The 22,866-nt window shown below is 31.7% G+C and overlaps 1 long non-coding RNA gene across 1 annotated transcript; it reads right to left on the bottom strand.

Moving 5' to 3' along the window:
- Positions 1 to 18,499: 18,499 nt before the first annotated feature.
- Positions 18,500 to 21,418, bottom strand: LOC127707000 (uncharacterized). Its single transcript, XR_007984690.1, has 3 exons — positions 21,241 to 21,418; positions 20,179 to 20,273; positions 18,500 to 18,555 (listed from the first exon to the last, which is right to left on the bottom strand). It is a non-coding gene; the product is annotated as an uncharacterized LOC127707000 (long non-coding RNA).
- Between the last annotated feature and the right edge of the window lie 1,448 nt (positions 21,419 to 22,866).

The raw sequence follows: 22,866 nt of genomic DNA, 5'->3' as shown, positions 1-22,866 counted from the left end.
AGTGACTTGTATTTTTCATACACCGTTATCGGGTGAGTAACAATTCATTTGTGTCTTACTTCGTGCAGTTACAGTAATATTGTTATTGTGCCTTAATAATGATTTCTAAGGTTTATATCTAGACTAATTAAGTGAGTTTTATTTCATATTCTAAATGAGCCATAGGGCATATTACAACCTGAACGCATAAGAAAGGAATTTCTCACTTTGTATAGTGTGATAGGCAAAATAGGATGCTAATTCTGCAAATATTTGTAGAAAATAAATTTTTTGACGGTATATAAGTCAGATAATGCATATTTTAAGGTTTTTCTTGTCGTAGAACACACCTCGGAATGTCAGGATTGCCCAAAGAAAGACCTCCCTACGGTCGGTTTTTCATTTGATCAATCCTGACACCCCTCGGAATAGGAACAAGAACAGGCTGGGGAAGCATCGGGACATAGAAAATAGAATTTAAAGGTAAGTAAGTGATTTAAAAATGATTCTCTTTACTTATATACCTATATGGAGTTAATTTCATTCAGAACGATAGGTCATTCTTTCGAAGAATCAACCAGGACGATATCATGTTTCAATGAAATATGCTTGAAGGCATAAAAAAATGACTGTGCGAGGTCATTATTTTCCTTGATGAAAATGTAAACTATAATTTACTTCAAAATTTAATTCGTTTGGAAGTTTGTTGTTGCCAATCGGTCGGGGAATTTTTTTTTTTAAATTTCAATCTTTGATAGGTTTAAAAAAAAACGTCAATGACCCGCATTTTAACTTTAGAAACAAATAATGTGATTTTTTGTTAATTTATCGCTACAATAAAGGGACATTGTCATATACGTGAGATGAATTTAATGTAAAACTTTCCATAACACTTTTTAAAAAAGCCAGATTTAACACATTCGTGTGTCAGATTTAGAAAATCTTATTGATTCACACTGAATAGGAAATCATACTGTGACCTACATGTATTGATATTCGTTTTCGTTTTCGTGGTACATGTACATGTATCACGATTTCGTGCTCTCTTCGTGTCAGTTCTTAACTTTTTTACATCTATGTTTACCTTTTACTTTATCAAATGATCAACTAATAAAACATTCGTATATTCTATTAAATAAAATCCACGTACCCCACAATTGGATCGGGTGGGGGTTATAGAATTAAATCCTGATTATCTGTTAAAAAATGTACTGTCATTCAAAAGAAAATTATTCTGAATATTTCATACGTTTAAAATTGTTGAAAACATAATCACTTTTCCGCGATAAAAATATCATAACAAATAGAAAAAACAGCATAGCACCCCCTTCCATAAAATATGTACTTACAAAGTGACTTGTATTTTTCATACACCGTTATCGGGTGAGTAACAATTCATTTGTGTCTTACTTCGTGCAGTTACAGTAATATTGTTATTGTGCCTTAATAATGATTTCTAAGGTTTATATCTAGACTAATTAAGTGAGTTTTATTTCATATTCTAAATGAGCCGTAGTGCATATTACAACCTGAACGCATAAGAAAGGAATTTCTCACTTTTTATAGTGTGATAGGCAAAATAGGATGCTAATTCTGCAAATCTTTGTAGAAAATAAATTTTTTGACGGTATATAAGTCAGATAATGCATATTTTAAGGTTTTTCATTTGATCAATCCTGACACCCCTCGGTGTGTTCTACGACAAGAAAAACCTTAAAATATGCATTATCTATAACTTATTGTGGTTTGGTTTTGTCTTTTTGAAATATAACAATTACACTTAAAAGTCGAAAATATACAAGGAGAAGCACTTAATAATCAGAAACTAAATTACCAGTTAGGTTTCCTGTATGTTATGTACATTGTAATCTATGTGGAAACCGCTCATTCAATTTGCTTTCCTAGTTTGACCAATTTCTAAATAAGATCGTACAAAGTCTTAGCTTTATATTCGAACTTTCACGGAATATTTCGAACAATAGTGTAAGAACAACTGCTCATGCATCAAAGCAACTCAAATTTGACATAAAGGTGTCTGGCATGTAGCAATGTATTTTTAGTTATATAAGGTCGGATTCTCATTGCCAATATGATTATGTTTCGGTCATCGTCCGTCAACTTTCAATTCTTAAGTAGGATCCAATGTTAGGTTCTTACTGAGTTTTGTAGGTTGTTGCGTAATGAATAAGTCAAACTATGATAAATCTTTTGTATACGAAACGCGAGTCTGGCGTACAAAACTAAAACCTTGTAGCATTGATGATATTTTCAATATAAGTTAGAAGACTTTCTTTCATTGATTCTGTCATATTTCGTTTAAACTGTATTACAAGTATCATAACTGAAAGATTTTTCTTCATTTTAAAATGATCCACCTTTTGTTTGTTTTTTGTTGAACACTTTTTTTTAGAACTAAATGGAGAGAATATGGGCATTCAATAACCACAAATATATCATAAGTCCACGAAAACTATACAACTCTATTGGCTAAAAAATAAAAACGACGAAAAGACGCAAAAACAATTTACGAAACATTACACAGTAAACTGAAGATAGAGCAATACGAAAGCCACTAAATCCCGTAGTGTTGTTAGGTGCTCTGGAAGTTTAAGTCGTGATGGCTTATGCAAGTACAAATCCGGTGATAACTGGCATTTGGTAATGTAACCTTTCAGAAAAAAAGGAACGGTTTCAACATAACCGTTTTCCTGGTAAGCAATAACCCGCTAACAAGAAATTCTTCATAAAAAACGGACTCCCTGTATTATTGTTTCAATTCAGCTTTATTTCAAGTTCATTTGGGATAGTTGTAATCAAACTAAGAAATAAACTTTAAACTATTCAGTTATATGACATTGTCTTAATAGCAGAAGACAACGTTGAGGCAAAATCGCACTTTTTTTTCATTTCATTTTCGAAGTACTGCTGTATGAAGTCTACCATATAGGAATAAAGGAACAAGCCGACAAGGCGAAGGAATGTTGTTAATCCATCAAAAAGAATGTCCTCGAACTGCAGCAAACATGTTGTCAATCAAACTATTTCAATAATGTTAGTTTTAATGAACTTTCTGCACACATCAGTGTGATAATACCGGGTCAAACTCGTTGGGTTAATAACTCTCGTCAAACATTTCTATGTAAATCTTTTACGATATTACATTGTCTTCAAACAGTCTTTTTCAAAATAAAATAATTCGATATATATTTATTAAAAAAAATCTACTGATCTCTGAATTTTCTAGTGTCATAACGTCAAATATAATAATAATAATAATAATAATAATAATAATAATAATAATAATAATAATAATAATAATAATAATGATAATAATAATAATAATAATAATAATATTAATGAAAATAAAACTTAATTCAAGAAGGCAATGGATATTTTTGTTGCAATTGTTGTGAAACTGAAATGGTATTTGGACATACCTCGATCATTAATGATGATTTCGTATGAAATATCATTCCTTTCATATTATTTAAGTTTGCCCAATTTGTGTAATGGTATGACAGACCTGATAAAGCACATTTTAGTCTCGTTTCATTTATTAATCAACGTTTTCAGTATAATTTACTGTGTTGACACTTTTTCCGCCAAACCGTAGTTCCATGTTTTGTGCAAGAATTGTCGGTCTTATCACAACAAAGAAGTTATTTCTGAAATATGGGATTTAATTCCAGGTGTGCTTATTGAAATATTGTTATTATGGAATAAAACTATTTATTGTATATAATTTATGGTCATGCATATTTGTCAGTAAAATGATCGCGTACACGAGATCCACGAAATGTAAATAATTACGGGAAATATTCCGTGATAATGACAGCTTGGTTTCGAACGTAAACAACTTGGTAAGTTGAAATTTAACTGTCCCATGGAACAGATGCTTTTCGTTCTCCTAACCTATTAATTTCACGTTTGGCGTTGTGAATTTATGTAAGAAGCTAAGTTACGCTATTTTAGTATTTAATTACACATCTTCAAGTAATTTTTGTGTAAAAAGACGGTGAATTCCGTTACACACTGTACTTGACGGTGGTGTTTTTGCCGTAAAACATTTTTAGCCCAACCCTGGCCTAAATTTGGAATTGTTCGAATAGTATTGAAACATATATTTATTGATATTCGTTATTTTTGTATAAACACTGACATTATGCAGTTTCTTTGACTTGATTGAAATTGTGTGAATTAGTTGTATCTGAACGTATTGAAATTAAAATTCCTGCATAATAAATTATTTTATTTAGAACTCTTTGTTAATTTGCAGCCTTTTCTACTATTCCGCTCGGTAGTTACATTTTTACAATACAATCAACAAACTTGTATAAACAGTTAAAAATATCATTTACAAAGGCAAACAGTTAGATCTTCTATTGTGACTTTTCAGTTCGATGCCTAAACATTTGTATCGTCTTGTTTAAAGTCGTTCATTTTTCATACCATAAAAGTACGTTTTGTTTTTAAGAAATTTAACATTTACTTCTTTAGGAAAACAAAAACAACGGTTTGAAATAAAATGTAATTCACATCGTCTTGAAAATGGCTACCTAATTAAATTGTATAAATGTGAGTTAAGTATAACTTTTATATTTCCTTTGATAAAGATATTTTCGTGATAATCCAGCCAGCCATACTTTTGACTTGTATGAAATATTGGACCATATGTCATGTCACACTTAAAGGAAAGACTTACAGTAAAAGTCATCTACTCAGAAATATATCATATTTAATTTCGACAAATCAATTTGACATACAACTGTTTTAAGCTGCATATTTTAAACTGCAATTAAACACTTTAAATAATCGTTATATAAACAAGGATATGTGGAAATATTGTTCCTTTTTTTTTACTAGATCCAACATAATTTATGTTTTTAAATATTTTGTCACTTCCAATTATCCTGTTCGCAAATTGTTTATTTACTCATGACTTTGATTTATATTTGTACGACCTGACGCGTCTTGCTTCGAAAATTTGCATTACAATCTCATGGTGTTAAAGCATACAACAACTATCTCCGAAAACCTGTGATTTTGTACAGATTCATTAGCAACCAGTCTTTTTTATATAATGTCATAAACGTATGTTTTTTAGCCGCAATGTTTGTACTGAAAGTTTCTAAATTGCCTATCAGAACTTTATGAGTAAAAATAATGTTGAGCAAACAAGGTTAATTTATATATCTTGTCTCTTATCAATTCTCATTCATATATACTTTCAGGTCAGTTCAATGGGTATTTTTGTGGAAAATCCAATCTGTATGGCAACATGACCTTGTTTAGAACAACGACAGCAATCAGTAGTGTCCTTTGTTCTACACTTTGTTCTTCCTCGGGTACCTGTTTTGGTTTCAACTTCAATGACAACATCCGGGTATGTCAGCTGATTGCAGAGGGTCAAGTGATTACCACATACCATCGTCCAGATTGGAACCTTTACTCAAAATGTTTAAATGGACGGAGTGCGTGTATGGTCTGTTTACAGTAAACCAAAAAATAAGTGTACTTTAATTATGTGTTGAAGTTCTGCCTCATCTTGTCTGAAGTAACTTTATTGAATCCTCTTTCTTTAAAACACAATCATCCTAAAAAGTATTGTTGTCAATAAAATTGCTCTTTAAAAGTTGACTTTCCTGATTTAATATTGCAACCTTGCTTTGCTTCCCTACACTTTTCAATCGTTAGATCAGAAGATTCTGAATAGAAAACATACAAAACAATATCCAAATGCTAACCTAGTATAATTAATAATAAAACCAATATGTTTGTTTGAGATTCTTTTAATCTTTTGTGTCATAGATGTTTAGAATAAAAATCACAGCAATGACCATCATCTTAAACCCATATCTGTAAATATCGGTATCTTGAACATTGCTGTTAACGTTCGTTTTCTGAGCGAAACTCTGGAGGAGTAATTCAGCAATACTTGCAATGATGATTGTTTAACCACTGCAGGTTTTATTCTGTATCAAATTAAGCTTTATATTGGGTGAACCTTTAAAATATTTAAGAGTATGTTGTAGTGATGTTAAAAAAGGAGAGCGAACAAATTAAGGCAGAATTCTCAAAATTTGTTTACACTTTTACCATTTAGGAAATGATTGTTTCTGATTTTTGTATACGAAATTGTTACAAATTTAATTGAAGGCGATATAGGACAATTCTGCCATATTGTTGTTGATCATTCACTTAATTCAAAAATATCATGCACTCTTAAATCGGGGAAAAAATTGTAAATTGTGTACATTATGATGGGAAAATAGGTAATAGGGACTGTATATTACAATTGCTGGAATTCACATGGCAACACTCTAGCATGTAAACTGTGCAAAAATATCTCAATCTATTAACTATGACTGAGGAGCGATGCTTGATTATTTCAATGGAAATGAAATATTCCAATGATAATGCAACTTAATACCAAATATAATCTACTATAAACAATTAACGACCCCCTTTACAAATCAAAATGGCGGAAATTAGAACATTGAAAAAAGATATGGTATAAGATCTAATGATAAATTTTAATGAAGTCGATTGAATCTTACGACAATTTAATTTGAAAAAAAAACCAACAAATTCATATAAAATTTTATGTGCATAAAAGGTTTCACAAATATCGTTTAAATATACGCATATGAAACAGATCAAAATACGACTTTGATGAAGTCAAATTCCATCATCAGACATATCGTATTAAACAAAATGCCGATATAACATTTAATATGTGTAAAAATGTCACCAATATCTTTGAAAAGTAGACATATAAATTACTTTGGTTTTTAGATTACCTAATACAATATAGAAGCGTTGTTATTTGATGTATTGTTTGTTGTAAAAACAACGCTGCTTAAAGTAACCAGATCAATAACTAGCAAAAGTTTAAACTACTAAAATGTTTTTAGGTTTCAGTATGTACGTCTATATAATTTATAGTTTTAACTAGGCTTTCATATAATGACGTAACAAAAAGACTAACAAGGACATTTTAAATATTTTAATGAACATGTTTCAAGTATCGGACTGAAAGTTAAAGACTTAGTATAATGCATGCAATATAAGATTCTAAATCCCTTATTTAAACATAAGTTACATAGTGGGCGGAGTTAATAACAATGTTGAAAAAAACACTATGAAATGAAGCTACAATAACAAACAAATAAAAAGGTATAAGTAATCTTGACATAATATTGTTAAAATGGTGACACAAATACAAACAATAGTCCATACTTCTCTGATGTTAAAATAACACAATGAAAGTATGCTACAATAACAAACAAATAAAAAAGTATAAGCAATCTTGACATAACATTGTTATAAAAGTGACACAAATTCAACCACAAAAGTCCATAATTCTCTGATGTCAAAATAACACTATGAAAGGAAGCTACAATAAAAACAAATAAAAAGGTATAAAAAATCTAGGCATAACATTGTTAAAAAAAGTGAAACAAATAAAAACAATAGTCCATACTTCTACAAATAGAAAGAGAAACACATTTACATTTTTTTCTAAATCATTGCAAATGTAGTGATATCTGCCGTTTTACTAATGTTATTAAATGGAATGTATGAAAGAGAAATGATGAAGGTATTGTCTTTGCCAAATCACAAATGTCTGTCAAACGGATATTTTACAACGTTTAGCGATGTTGCAACTTTAGTAAAACGTTTAAATGAATTCAACTGGACTTCGACTCATTGATTTTTAAAGTTCCTACCCCGATGCTGTTTGGAAGTGGATAAATAAAATTTTTCATAGTAGTACATTTCAATGTATAAATATGTAGCAGAGTGATTTTTTATGCTTTATAAATTATGTAATTTGTACTTTAGAAATCATTGATTTATAATAAAAATCTGTTTATCAAATTCTTATTGGAGTCTAAGTCTAATTAGTTCCCTCTTGCAAAGAATTTTTACTAAAGGATATTTATCCTTTGTGATTTGATTTAGTATATAGTTTACGTATTGAGTAATGTTACTAATGCATATTTATGGGGGTTGAAATTTAACTCTTGTTTAAATCGGTTCTTAGTTATTGGCGGTTAAGTTAAGTTTTTCCTTTGTGTTATTTGGATAGAATTTACCTGGACACTGGTTAGAGAAAGACGTCCATTTATTTGACTAGATTGTATTACTCAGAAGCCCATATTTACAGATTGTTATATTACTAGAATCAGCTTTATACTTATAGACACGACTACTTTACTGACAACGACTCTGATGTAGATTACTGTTTATACTTTGTGCCAAGTTCCTTATTACTAGTAAACTTGGTCCACAAGTGAGTTTAAATTCTCTGGTAGTAAACCATCCGATCTCTAGAAAGTCTCTTTGTTATTTATACCCGAAAAGAACTCTTTCACAAATATATCTTACATTTTCATAGCATTCCCTCTTATTTTTCCTACACTAAATGATACCCGCTGTTTAGCCGTAAAAATTATGTGTTTTACTTTTAATCCTAACATTTTCAGAAGAAGGGCATTGTTTTATTGAAATGTGTCGTTGTAAAACAACGGAAATCATCTAAGGAATGTATCACCCTCGTCCAGTCATTTGCAGCTCTTATTTAATCTTGTAAGTCTTTTGCAATACTTTTGGCAGTTTTCAATTATAACAGCTATTCAATTTTTCTGTCATGTCTTGTTTTGAATAGTTTTGGTTCTGATTAGCTGCATCTTGATTTTGCTAAGGTTATATTGGCTACAATAGAATATAAAATTTGGAACATGTATCAGACAGGAAAAATATCAACTACGGAAGACAAGGAGTACAATTACAGTATTTGTTTTCAAGACCCGATCAACAATTGTTGCTCCATGTTGACGTAATTAAGATAATGCAAAGTACTACATACCTTTTACGAAAGGTTTAACTTGTGTATATTGTATGTTAATAATTCTCAATTCGCCATATTTGAATTCAATGGACAATTTTTACTTTCATAATTTAGTCCTCAAAAGGAAAATGCAGTCTTGTCAAAGATTGAACAAGGAGAAACAGATGTAAAACTAAGAATTAACGTGCTTGATTGAAAATTGATCATTTGATACTTTAATAGTGACTCTCATCGTAGCGCTCGTATTTTAATTTGATGATAAGAAATAACCCATCAGGAGTCCTTATGATAAAGTGTGTCGTAAAGTTAACTTTAGTTGTGATAATATTCTGGTATCAAATATTTGAACATAGCCATGTTAAGGCTAGGTAAGGCAAGTTTTTTTTCCTACAAGCTTGAAACCTTTTGGGTCCTAAAACATTCCATTACCATTTATAGAAGTAACATACTATATACACTGGTTAGCAGGAATCACCAGATATTCTGCACAGTACAACATACAATAACTTCCTTACATCAACGCATTTTATGTCAAGCTATTGTTTATCTAGTTTGCATTCGTATCACATCTCTTTATTTAGTAACACACCAACCTCAGATTCCTCCAAAATACAGGTGTATATGTATACAACAAAAGCGAACAACAAGAATAAACATAACACTAATTAGTATACAATAAAATAGTGGTGGGGTTAAACTGGTGTTGAGAACTACTTATTTTTTTTATTGCTTATCTAAACAGTTTGCTGTAAAACAAGTAGACACAATGATGAAAAATCCCAGATTAGTGCGTCTACTTCTAGAATTACCACTGAAAAAAGTCATTAAAAAAGATGCATCTTTTGAAAAAGTGACGGAATCTATGTGTTTCTTTGGTCTCAGGCTAATGTTTGTCTAGTTGGTCATATTGGCAATCGCATCACATCTCTTTATTGTTATACATACAAACCTCAGATGTCCTATTACTCTACAATACAGGTGGATAAAACAAAAGCAAACAATATTGAACAACCAGAATAAATATTGTTGACTTAGTATACATACAAACAGTGGTAAGGTTAAACCGGTTTCCAGAACTTCTTATTTCACCATTGCTTATTTAAACATTTTATTATAAAGCCTCTAGACAAAATAATTAAAAAAAACAGATCAGTGCAGCTACTTCTAAAATTACCACTGGAAAAGAAAGGAAAAGAGGACATTATTGGAAAAAGTGACGGAATCTTTCTTTAGTAGGAATCCAGAAAATGAAGAAACATTGTTTGATAAGCACCGCATCTGCAGCTATGAAACAAAACAGATATAGGATTATTGTCCTACCGACAATTGTTGTGAATTTCCGTTATGTGTTGACCTTTGTAAGAACCAGGCAACGTAATAGGTACTGATGTTGGTAATATATTAGTTACGAGTAAAAGTGTTCTATTATTTATCTTTGTAAATGATTTAGTTTGCTGTTTAGTCAATTTTTGGTAATATTCTCCTGGCGTGACTCGTTACTTATACATCCTGCCATTGTGTTATTGCGCTATCATTATTTTTGTATTCTTGTCTTTCGTTTTTTCTTATGTGCCTTTTCTAAATGAAATTTTGTTCTCCTTTGATTACATATTTGTTTTTTTTTATAGTGATTAAGATTATAACACAATGTTGACTGCTGTACCCATTTTTTTTTTCAATTTTACCTGTTATGTCTGTTTTGTTCATACATTGTTATCTTATTTGATTTTGCCATTTCATTAAGGACTTTTCGTTTAGAATTTTCCTAGGAGTTCGGTAGTTTTACTATATTACATTTTGCAATTTATCCCTCATGCCTCCGAAATGCGTTCGGAATAAAAGTAAGAACAAAAAGATAACAAAATATTAGAATATCGACACTGTGGTCGTCATAGTTATACTTTTCATATCCACATTTTCTAAAAATTGACAATTTAAACTCCACTATGTATCATAGTTTGTTTGATTTTCCATTGAAAAAGTGTGAGGGTATCTACACATACACCACAGTTCCATGTCAGCCCTCTGATTGGTTTACCAGATGCTTGAAAATGGTCCTGTGGTGTATGTTAGATACCTCACACTTTTAGCCAGAAACTACAATGTAACACATTTTCTTTCCTTGAATATTTTTCAACCCTAAAAATAAAAGTGTTGGGTAGTTGTCTCATTGGTGAATACACCGTATCCTTTCTTTTTCATATAATAAGTATAACAATGAATTTTAATAACTGTATTATTATTTTTTTAAAATGAGAGACTGAACGCCACATATATAAATCCTCTGATCCTACCAAAAAAGATGCACATAATTCCATAATGCAAACAAATTCACAACAAAAGAAAGGTGCACATAATTCCATTATACAAACATTCCTTTGAATGAAAGACACCAAACCATTCAACATAATCCACAACTACTGAATTAATCACACATATACATTGTAATTAACTTCCATTATTAGAATTGAACATGCATCCAGTCAACAAACTTCCAAAACCTCCTCCAGCACTATTTGATGGTTCACGATTTTCCGTTTCCATGATATTAGATACTCTGTTAACGCCTACTGACTGTTCACCAAACTTTACATGTATACGTCCCTAATCTAGAGGTCTCCTGTAAAAGGATGTCACATTCAGATCACGTACAATATTCAAATACTGTTCCGTGATAATTCTTGAAAAGTACAAGGTTTTGAAGGTAGTGTTTTAAGATTTTGGCACTTAAGTTCCACTGATTTGAGTCCACCTGAAAAAAATGAAGTATTGACATTCAGTGACATAAAAATCATACATTGAACAAAACTGATTATTGAAATATAAAACCATTTTATTTGGCCTGGATTGGATAAAATGTAATAAGCATACACACGACACAATATACCCGTGTTTACCTTATTGTTTTCCATAAAAGAAGCATTTATTGTAGCGCGGACCTCGAAGAAGACACCTTGATTTTCTGAAAACCGTCAGTCAAGTGTTGATGACCCAAATACACAAAAGAACGAATTGAAATACACAATAAAAGCACAAATACTATAAAATTGTAAGAAAAATGAAACTTACCATATTACGTTTTTTTGGCTCTGCCCTTGAATAAAATACAGCTTCCCGTCATTTCCAAGTTGGAACTGGTCCACGGACAGATTCCGATGCTCGTCTACACCTCTGAGCCCGAAAAGTTTACTGTTGTAGAAAAAGTTTAAGAAGTCAATGTCACTGACCTCCATTTTTGCAGCCATTTCAGACGACTGAAACCCGCAAATTGAAAATGCAGCGGGAAAGGCACTTTTCATCATGTGATATCAGTTGTGAACTTTGACACATGTCATTTACCAAATAAAAAAGTGATTGGCTATGTGTAGATACACCCTAGGATGGGCTAAATTTCACTCGAAAGCATGGTGTATCTACACATACCCAACACTTTTTAATTTGGTAACTATAACTTACAAGAAAATCAACTGCTGTGTTTCACTATTTACTCTGCAAATAAACACATAGTGTTTATATATTGTAACGGGGTCAATCACCACAACTTGATAATGCATGAATGAGTTTATCCCGAAACACCTGTTTATAGATGGACTGGTCTATGATAAGTGAACCTTCCCTTGTCACCATCTTACGGTGTTTATATCTCAACTTGAACGATTTGCTCGTGTATGTAACAATGTTTTAGATTTTAACGAGAGAAATTTATGTATTACTGAAAAATTATTACACCAGGGTTTTCGATATCACAAACTAGTCAAAACATTTACTAAATTTTATCATCGGTATAAGGACATCATTTGTAAATATAGCTCAACATGCAGACTTCTTATACGTTCAGGTATTTCACATCCAATTTTTTATGGAAATATTCTTTATAAAGCACAAAAATGTCAGTATTCACCTCTGAAGCTAACAAAACCTTTAAATAGACTTATTAAGAAGGGATATAGTTACGATACTGTTGTCAGGTCATTAAAGATTGCATATTTTGGAGTTAATATTGATTCACTTATAGGGTCTTTGCATCGGCACTAAACACATTTATTTAAAAACCAGTTGTTGGCATGATACGGGTTATGTTCTTCTCATATATGTTATGATGGATTGATACTAAACCACTAACGGGAAGGATTGTGCCTGATATTCATATGATGAAGACATAATCTTTCAATCAGTTTAATTGAAGTCTGGAGCTGGCATGTCAGTTAGCTGCTAGTAGTCTGTTGTTATTTATGTATTATTGTCATTTTGTTTATTTTCTTTGGTTACATCTTCTGACATCAGACTCGGACTTCTCTTGAACTGAATTTTAATGTGCGTATTGTTATGCGTTTACTTTTCTACATTGGCTAGAGGTATAGGGGGAGGGTTGAGATCTCATAAACATGTTTAACCCCGCCGCATTTTTGCGCCTGTCCCAAGTCAGGAGCCTCTAGCCTTTGTTAGTCTTGTATTATTTTTAATTTTAGTTTCTTGTGTACAATTTGGAGTTTAGTATGGCGTTCATTATCACTGAACTAGTATATATATTTGTTTAGGGACCAGCTGAAGGACGCCTCCGGTTGCGGGAATTTCTCGCTGCATTGAAAACCTGTTGGTGACCTTCTGCTGTTGTCTGTTCTATGGTCGGGTTGTTGTCTCTTTGACACATTCCCCATTTCCATTCTCAATTTTACTAACTACAAAACCCTGCCCAGTCAAGTAAAATGAATCGAGTAATACACATGTAGTACCGTATAGCGGGTAATTTTCGCGGGGTGTTTATTTTCGCTTATTTTGGTGGGTCAGGGGAAATCGCAAAAATAAATTCCGCTAAAAATTTATGCATACGTTCGATACTTTCTAATAGCTAAAACGTTTTGTAACCTATTTATTTTTTCCCGTTTGACAGATCAATAACGATTTATGTTAATTTAAACAACATAAATGCCAAAGGGCATTGTTCATTGACTGTCAGGTGTTAATTAGTTTATTGGTTACATAATAAAATGAATAATAATATAAGTGTGTAAAGTACGCTGTCAGGTATTTTATCCTTATTAATAAGTGTCAAATTATAAAAGAGTTGCAAGTCACTCTTGATATTTTATAATCTAATTAGTACATCAAAGGTTCGGTCAATTTCGTAACTTATCAACCGTAACATTTACAAGAAGTTTGTACATCTGTGACAAATAACTATGTACCGGTATTCTATTGGTTAACTGTATTAAAACATAATCAATAAATAAGACGTCATGCAGGTAAAACAATCATTTAACCATACCAATAGACCCTTGTTTGTCAATTTTTACAACTGTTTAACTGCAACTATTTCAGTACTCGCCAAAATATTTAATTGGGATTAAAGAATCCGCCAAAATAAAAACCGCCAAAATTTTTCGTATACTTTTACACCCGCGAAAATAACCCGCTATACGGTATATAGTGGTGCAATTTACAGTTACGTGTATCCACACGAAAATGTAAGAGCAAGAAGTGGAATTATGTCAGTCTTAGACGTCCCTTTTGGACTTCATGATGCCGCTCTCCGGGTATGAATTCATCATTTATATGACAGACGTGCGTTTCGTCAACAAATAATTGTATTGAAAGTCTTTAAATAGTATATCACAACATCCTAAGTATGAATAGCGTCCAGTAAAAGGTGTTAATTAATAGCACATGTCCGCAAAGTTCGGTTTAAACTCTCATTGGTGAATACTTTTAGGTTAGTTTGACGGATATTTTTGTGAGAAGCCTAATCTGGATGCAAACATGGTATTGCTAAAATCAACGACAGCCATTAATAATGTATTTGGCTCCATACTTTGTTCATCATTGGATGTCTGTTATTGTTTCAACTTCAACAAAGACTCCAAGGAATGTCAGTTGATTGCAGGAGCTCAAATAACGACCATATACCATAAACCAGATTTAAAATTCTTCTCAAAATGTATGAATGGACGAAGTGTTTGTATGACCTGTTTACAGTTAAACAAAGCCTTGTGTACTTTGATGGTGTATTTAAATTATATATCTTCGTGTCTGAAATAGTTGTTTTGAATGTTTTTAATCCTTTAAATATGTATTCCTGATAAAAAATTGTTGTCACTGAAATTGCTCCTTCAAAGTTGACTTCACTGATTTGGTATTGAAATCTTGTTTTGCTGTATAACACTTTACCCATTGTAAAACATGATGAATTAGATATGTTTATACTACATTTTGTACTAAGAGCTCAAAGAGAAATCAAATTAAACATTAAAAGAAACGTTAACTTATTATAATGAATAATAAAAAAAAACATATGTTTGTTTGGGGTTATTTTTATTTTTTTTATGTTTTGTTCCATAGATGTGTTAAGTTTACGAATCACAGCAAAGACCATCATCCAAAACTTCTTCTGGAATTGCAAGACAACCAGAACATCGAACTTGATGTTCGTTTTCTACACGGCAAACAGCTGGAATATTGCAGCCTGGATCTACAAAATACATTTGTAATTGCAATGGTTGATTACTTAAGTATAGCATGTATCATTCTGTATCGATTGAATGTAGCTTTACTTTGGCATGTTTGGACAACCATTCATGAAAAGGTTTTAAGAGTGGTGTATAAAGAGGGAAGATTCGAAACAGTCAACGGAACTATTTGATAATCACCATTTTAGAGATGTTTGCCATTTCTTTTAATAATCGTGTCTGCTTGAAATATTGAAAGTTTTCACAAAATCAAAAGCAACTGCTACAGAACACTGCCGGAAAACAAAATTGTAGTTGATCTTTAAGATAAAGGCAACAGTAGTATACTGCTGTTCGAAATTCATAAATCGATTGAGAAAAAAACAAATCCGGGTTACAAACAAAAACTGAGGGAAACACATCAAAGATAAGAGGAGAACAAAGACACAACAGAAACACTAAAATGCAACACACACAGAAACGAACTATAAGATAACAATAACCATTTTCCCGACTTGGTACAGGACATTTTAAGAAAAAAAAGGTGCGTTGAACCTGGTTTTGTGGCTAGCCAAATCTCCCGCTTTAATGGCAATGTTAAATATAACACTAACATGACAACATTACATGACAGGACTACAATACAAATAAATGGAAGAACATACAGGACAGAGAAACACACAAATAAACAATACAATAGAACATTACGACAAGCTAATAGTTATCAGTTACCAGGCCTAAAGATGAAGAGCATTGATGACTCAAAATTCCAAAAAGTTGTACCTAATACGGCTAGGTTATCTGCCTGGGATAAGAAAATATTTAGTATTTAGAATAATTCATATTTTTTTCAAACAGTAAATTTATAAAACTTAAAAATGACCATATAATTGATATACATGTTAACACCGAAGTTGTGACTAACTATAAAAGTTAACTTTAAAAGAAAAATTATTAGATCAATTATATAAATTATACTGTTAGATGAATATTATGAATTAAGCAAATGTTATGAAAAGAATAATACATACACTTAATGAAAGACAATGATACAACAGAATACAGACATCAAAAATCCAAAGAAAAAAAAAAACGAAAAGACATAAATAGGTAAAAAATACAGTATATGGTCGACAATAATAGAAAAGGTAACATCTACCCTAAATAACACCGCCTCATATTTATGAATAAATCTCAAAGGATACAATCAAAGATTTTCCATCAATAATTACTTAAACATTCATACATATCCTTTTTTTTCTATTATAATATCATCATTACAATGAAATGTCTGTTCATTTATTAACTCGTATAATATTTTGTCATGAAGTAAAATAAAAACTCTAGGGTTCATATTCTATAGGAATTGCCAGCACTTATTGTTTTGTTGTGTTGTGTTCCCATTAAGATAGATATATTTACACTATATCAGTTATCTCCTCTGATTCTTGAACAATAAACAAACGTGGGCCGTTTTGTTAAAACCTCTGACGGTGTGCTTTTAATTTGTTTTTCATAATGGTTGATTATTTAACTGTGCTTCTCTAATTTGTATTACATACACCGTTAGTTTAAAACCTTTTCTTTTCGATTTTGCTAAAGTTATGATTTCCGGGAATGGATGGGTGGATGGGTGAATGGATAAATGGATTGATTGATGGATTGATGGGTTGATTGGTTTCTTTTTGTATGTAGCAACTTCAACGATATTGATGATTGTTTCATATAGAAAATATTTCGTTTTTTCACATTATACGTTTTCGTTCACAATGACTCATTTGAGAAAGTAAAAGTCCTTAAACTTACCATTTGGAATATTAACTGAAACAAACATACGGGAATCAAATTCATTTTATTATTTCATTTGAATATACAAGAGTCATACAATTGACAAATAGTGTGAATATTGGCCTGACAAGAAGAAAAATCTGATTGTACCATGAGTTGACAATTTCTGAACATTGTTATTAAAAAAGTTGTTATTTAAGAACTAAATGCTTCTCTATTGTTTGGAAGGGATGTAAAAGGGTTGACCAAAGCACATTTTATAAGAAGAGCTTCCGATAATGTGCAAATGATCAACGCCTTTTCAACCCCTTACAATAATTATAGTTTATGGTGAAAACATGAAATTACGTGTTATATAAAATAAAACCATTTCTTTTCCTATGAATTTGTGTGCCGTTGTTACGGGTTCACATTCTGTCTCGAATGTTGCATCTTATTTGGAAATACAAATAAATTTTGTATGCCTCTCGATCGTTTCCAAACAATCATAAGATGCGGATTCTTATGAAGCATACATCTACCGGAATTATTTCATGTCGTAGTTTGATTAGTGATGCTTCATATTTATTTGGTAATAATAAATTATGTTTTGCAGTTTTATGCTTAATGATATTCTTCACTGTACTTTAAGTGTCCTGTATTACATATAGGACTATGCATTTTTCATTTTGCAAGGCCGTCAATTTATGCTTTATTGAAGAAACCGTTAATTGTTAATCGTATTTTGTTAACTCGTGTAAATAATTCAAATGCTTACCAATCTTGCATCCTGAAACACAGACAGATGTGAAAATAGATGGTACGTTCAAAACTTGGAAAAAGTAAAGTCAAATAGTCGAACACAATAGAGTAGAAATTCACAGTCTTAGTAGTCAAATTATTCTTTAGTAATTCAAAATTATATTTACAGAAGGTGTTCAATTCATACAAATTGATAAACAAAATCATATAGTTCTCATAATAAAACTTTTAAAACAGGGAATAATATTTGACTATTCTGTGTCTATTTTTTTTTTTTTTCATATAAAATCAAATATACAAAGAACTTACCGACTTGGACATCTGAAAAGAAATGCGAATTGATATAACGATCTTGCAATAGTTAATTGTTAATTATTCATAGTCAAAATCAATAACTTTTCGTCTATCTCAACAGAAAGTTGCAAAAAAATATAAATGGCATATATTTTCATTGTGCTCTATTCCTAATCGACGCGAAATCGTTGGTCACAACAGGTATTTGTTTCGTATGAGATTGGATAGTACATCCATTAAATAGATAAACTTTCCAAATACATGGTTTAATATGAAATGGTGTATTTTGCAAATGTAATGATAAATGGTGAGACTGAAAGTAATGAATAGGACAAAAAGAATAGCGTATCGTGAGATAGAAAGTCGATACGAGTCGCTTACCTTTTCGAAGAATCATAGTCGGAATGAAATTACCATCACATACATCACATATCGTAGGAGGTTTCTGAAAAATCTCTGAAATAATCAGAATTCTGATTATATGACTTATAAGGCATGTATATAACAATCAATGACCAACGCTTAATTGTCTATGATTTCTGTATTTGAACTACTAGGCATCAACAGGAATCAATATCTTGTATTCACGCATATCTAGAGCAGAAATATCGTTAAACAAATGACAATGCGATTCTTGTGAAAAACGTGATCTTATATGAGTACTGTACGGTCATCATCGAATATAATGGATGCAATTTTCATACGGTGAATTTCGACGGATAATTTGGAAAAGGTTCTAAATGCCACCAGGATATATTATCTGTAAATAGGTTTCAGCATGAATGAAGTAAACTTATTTCTAAAAAAAAGGGTAGGGGGAGACATAACCCTAACCCTAGCCTAGCCTTAACCCCACCCCTTACCCTAACCTTAACCTTAGCCGCCAACCCCAGACAACTCTACACCAAATACCAAATGACATAGAAGTTTACAACTATAGTAAGGCCGTAAAAACAATTAGCAAAACCCATACCTCAAAGTCAGATATCAAAGGTCCCGAAATGACAAAAGTAAAACAATTCAAACGAGTAACCTAACGGCCTAAATTTATGTACAAAACGATGAACGAAAAACAAATATGATATACATCAACAAACAACAACCACTGAATTACAGGCTCTTGACTTGAGACAGGCGGGGATAAACTAGTTTGTTGGCGCCAAACCCTCCGTCTAACCTGAGACAGTGAAGTAACAGTACAACATAAGAACAACTTTAAAAATCAGTTAAAAAGGGCTCAACTCATGAGATCGATACGAAGCAGAAAAAACATTTAACACATACAAAGATCGGACGTGACAGGGTATTCATAAAACCCAAGAACAAAAATACACCAAGTGCATATCTGAGAGTACTCAAAGTTACTGACGGCTAGTTTAAAGCCAATAACAATTAATTAAAATGGATGCATCTAAGCATGCATTCATTACATGGCTTTAATTCAAAAGTGTTATTATTCTGCAAAGATAACTATTACTTAATTCAGTTTTTTTTTCGACTAGATACTTTACGAATAGTACACTATAAAAGGAGGTATGTTTCTGTGAGTTAATAGGTTATAGAAACTAATAGTAACACTGGGAAAAAATATTTATGCAAATGTTTTTATTCTTAAGAGTTTGCTATCAGTTACATATTCTTTTGTTTCACGATGAAGGCCCTACGATGACCTGTGGTTAACATCCTTCTCTATAAGCTTTCGGTTTATTGTTGCACATTGGCATATTCTTGCATTAAAATAACCATGTTCACGCTCACGAACACATAACATGTTACATATGTTGAATAACATCACTCCTATGCAATAAAGATATATACAACACAGTAATCGACATAAAGTTTCATTGTAAAGGGAAAGATTAATTCTGAACTGCATTTCACTTATCAATAATATACTCAATTCTCAATTCTATATGAGGTCCAGATCGGACAAATGAGGTCTCAATGATTAACAAATACATGTATGTGTGCATGTTCAATCTTGCAGTTGAAATGCTGTCTTAAGACATTAATTCAAGTTTTTTTAAGTTATCTATTTAATTTCTTGGTGTTTAGGAAAAAGGAAAAAATAGGTCTTACTCAAATCTGTGACAAATGACGCTATCACGTCTGGAAATCCATTTGTGACAACAGTTTTACCGCATGAGTATAAATCGTGTGTACCGTTATTCCGTCTATAAATAAAAACGCCATACATCAGTGTGTAGCATATAGAAAAGTCAAAGCATATAACGTCATATTTTCAATTAATTTGTTTTACGTTCATATATGTTTTCGTAATGACAAATTCGGACATTTTTTGTGTAAATTAATTTAATGTAACAGTGTTTTAAACGTATGTACCAACATGCTGTCTTTATGATTGTTTTTGTTTATATATTCAAACGGAAAAATAGACATAAAAAGATAAACAAAGGGGTAAAATTTTGATTAAGGGACATCTTCAGAAAGATGATTGAAAATCAAGGTTGAAGTATAAAATTGAGAATGGAAATGGGGAATGTGTTAAAGAGACAACATCCCGACCAAAGTATACCCTTCGATCCTTTTGGTTAATCAACTCTTGCACGCCTTAATCAGGTTTTGCATTTCCAATATTTTCACCACGAGTATTGCCGAGGAGACATTAACTGTTGATATGCGCATCTGACGCAATTAAATTCATTGTACCATTCATATTGTTAGAAAACAGTTCAGCATTGGTTTTTACCTTATATACTTTATGAAAAATTAGTGTCAATTTCATTTAAAAGCACATCAAAATTCACTTGCCTGTTATTTTTCAGTTGTCATCTGGTTAAAAAAGAACAAACATTTGTAATTTGCATTTGGACTTATTTTTCGTCTGAATTTGTTTCTACTTGAGCTTAAAGTCTAGTAAACGGTACATAACAAAATCAGCCTCGTACACAAATGCATTATGATACAGTCTTATAGTTAATATATTGACCATTCACAAGGCTGTAAAATGTGCAAGCAAGGTAAAATCACCTTTGGAATGCGGATGAATATGACATGAAAGAAGGGTTAGTCACCTCATGTGAACTCATGTGATCCGGATGGGTAGGCATCTCCTGTCCAACGACCGAAAATAGATATTTGGAATAATATGTACAAAAAAAATGAGAAGTGTATGTATACCTTATAACCGTGAAAAGTCCAGATCTAGCATAACATTCCTGGTAAAAGAGAAGTCTTCCATGCAACGTAAAAACACTGGTGGTTCTATTATTTTCTCTTACAAGGCCAGGAATTATTGGACTACCATCTTCATTTACTCTTCCATAAACTGTATTCTGTCTGTAGCATGGATGCGAACACAATCCGAAAACTGGAAAAAGAAAATGACTCCAATATAGATATATATTCAATAAATCATAATAGTAATTGGTAAAAACTGAAACAAAAGTCATTTTGCCGACTACTACTACTTGGGAGTGTTTAACGACATTGAGTACCCATGAGGGTCTTGTAAGGTCGCCAAAACTTTGTTGACACTCAAAAATTTTGACATTTTTCATAGTCTTATTTCTTCTTCGGTAAAACATAGTCAAGCCAACGCTTGTCCAAATGATCACTATTTGAAAAAACAAACAAATCTAGGAAATGTCAATAGATCAACATTTGTAGCTGCGAATGAAAAGATTATGAAAAAGTTTTCTTTCAAGAGACATTTTACCATCTTACTTTATTTAATCAATGATTTATATGTAAATAGCTGTAGATGTGTCAGCAAAGAATGCAGAAGATATGTAAACCTCCTGTTATCTTAATAATCAAAAGACGAGAGAAAATGAAGTATGTTTAAACTAAAAATGTCATTGATATTTTTATATTTATATTATATCATGGAAAGTGGTGACTTACTTTGATACATCAAATTGAAAATTGTGAGTAATTTTATTCCAAGTTAATAATAAACGACCCATTGGCGAATTCATTTTTAATATTGAAATTAAATAAAAAGATTGATGTCGAGCGATATACGATTTCATGTTAAGAAATTATTTACACACTAAGGATTCCATACCCTCAGGCAAGGATGACTTAAGATGAATTTGGCTATTCTGTTTAGGTCCTTTTTACTCATAAAGCGCTTTATGTGGATTTAAAATGTTTAAATTGAGCGTTTCTGATGTAGGTAAATCCAGAAAAGCGCTGTTCGTTGTGACGTTTGAAAGTAATTATTGACATCACGAATAGCCAATGAAAAGGTGGCAATTTCGTTACATAATGAAGAATAAGCCAACCAAATTAACCTGTTTTCGTACCGCTTATTCATATAACACTGAGCTTGTGGAATACTTAGATGTGGCAGCAATGATAGTCATGTAATATCCCAATAACACTAGGACCAGGATCCTGCTACACCCTAAAAAATTATGAAAAATTTTGGAAGTCGTAGTAATATCGTGGTGGTCGTGGTAATGTCGTAGTAAGGACATGTCAAGGTCTTTCTGATCGTAGAGGTCCACGACCATCTTTGAACATGCTCAAAACATTCGTAGTGCAGTCGTGGCCAAAACTAGTTGTAGAGAAGCGTAGGAAGGTCGTAGTAAGGACGTAATAAGATCGGGATGGGCGTAGAAGCATAGTATTGGAAACGGGGTAAAATCGGAAACTCAATGGAAAAGATTTCGCTACGACCTTGCTACAATTTCACTGCGATTATTCCTTTTTCACTACGTCTTTTTTACGCTTCTACTACGATATTGATACGATTATACTACGATGAGGAAGAGGAATAGTATGCTGCTACTACGCGCC

This window comes from Mytilus californianus, unplaced genomic scaffold (assembly GCF_021869535.1).
Source record: "Mytilus californianus isolate M0D057914Y unplaced genomic scaffold, xbMytCali1.0.p SCAF_6, whole genome shotgun sequence".
NCBI lineage: Eukaryota > Metazoa > Mollusca > Bivalvia > Mytilida > Mytilidae > Mytilus > Mytilus californianus.
This window is presented reverse-complemented; position numbering and strand designations above follow the sequence as displayed.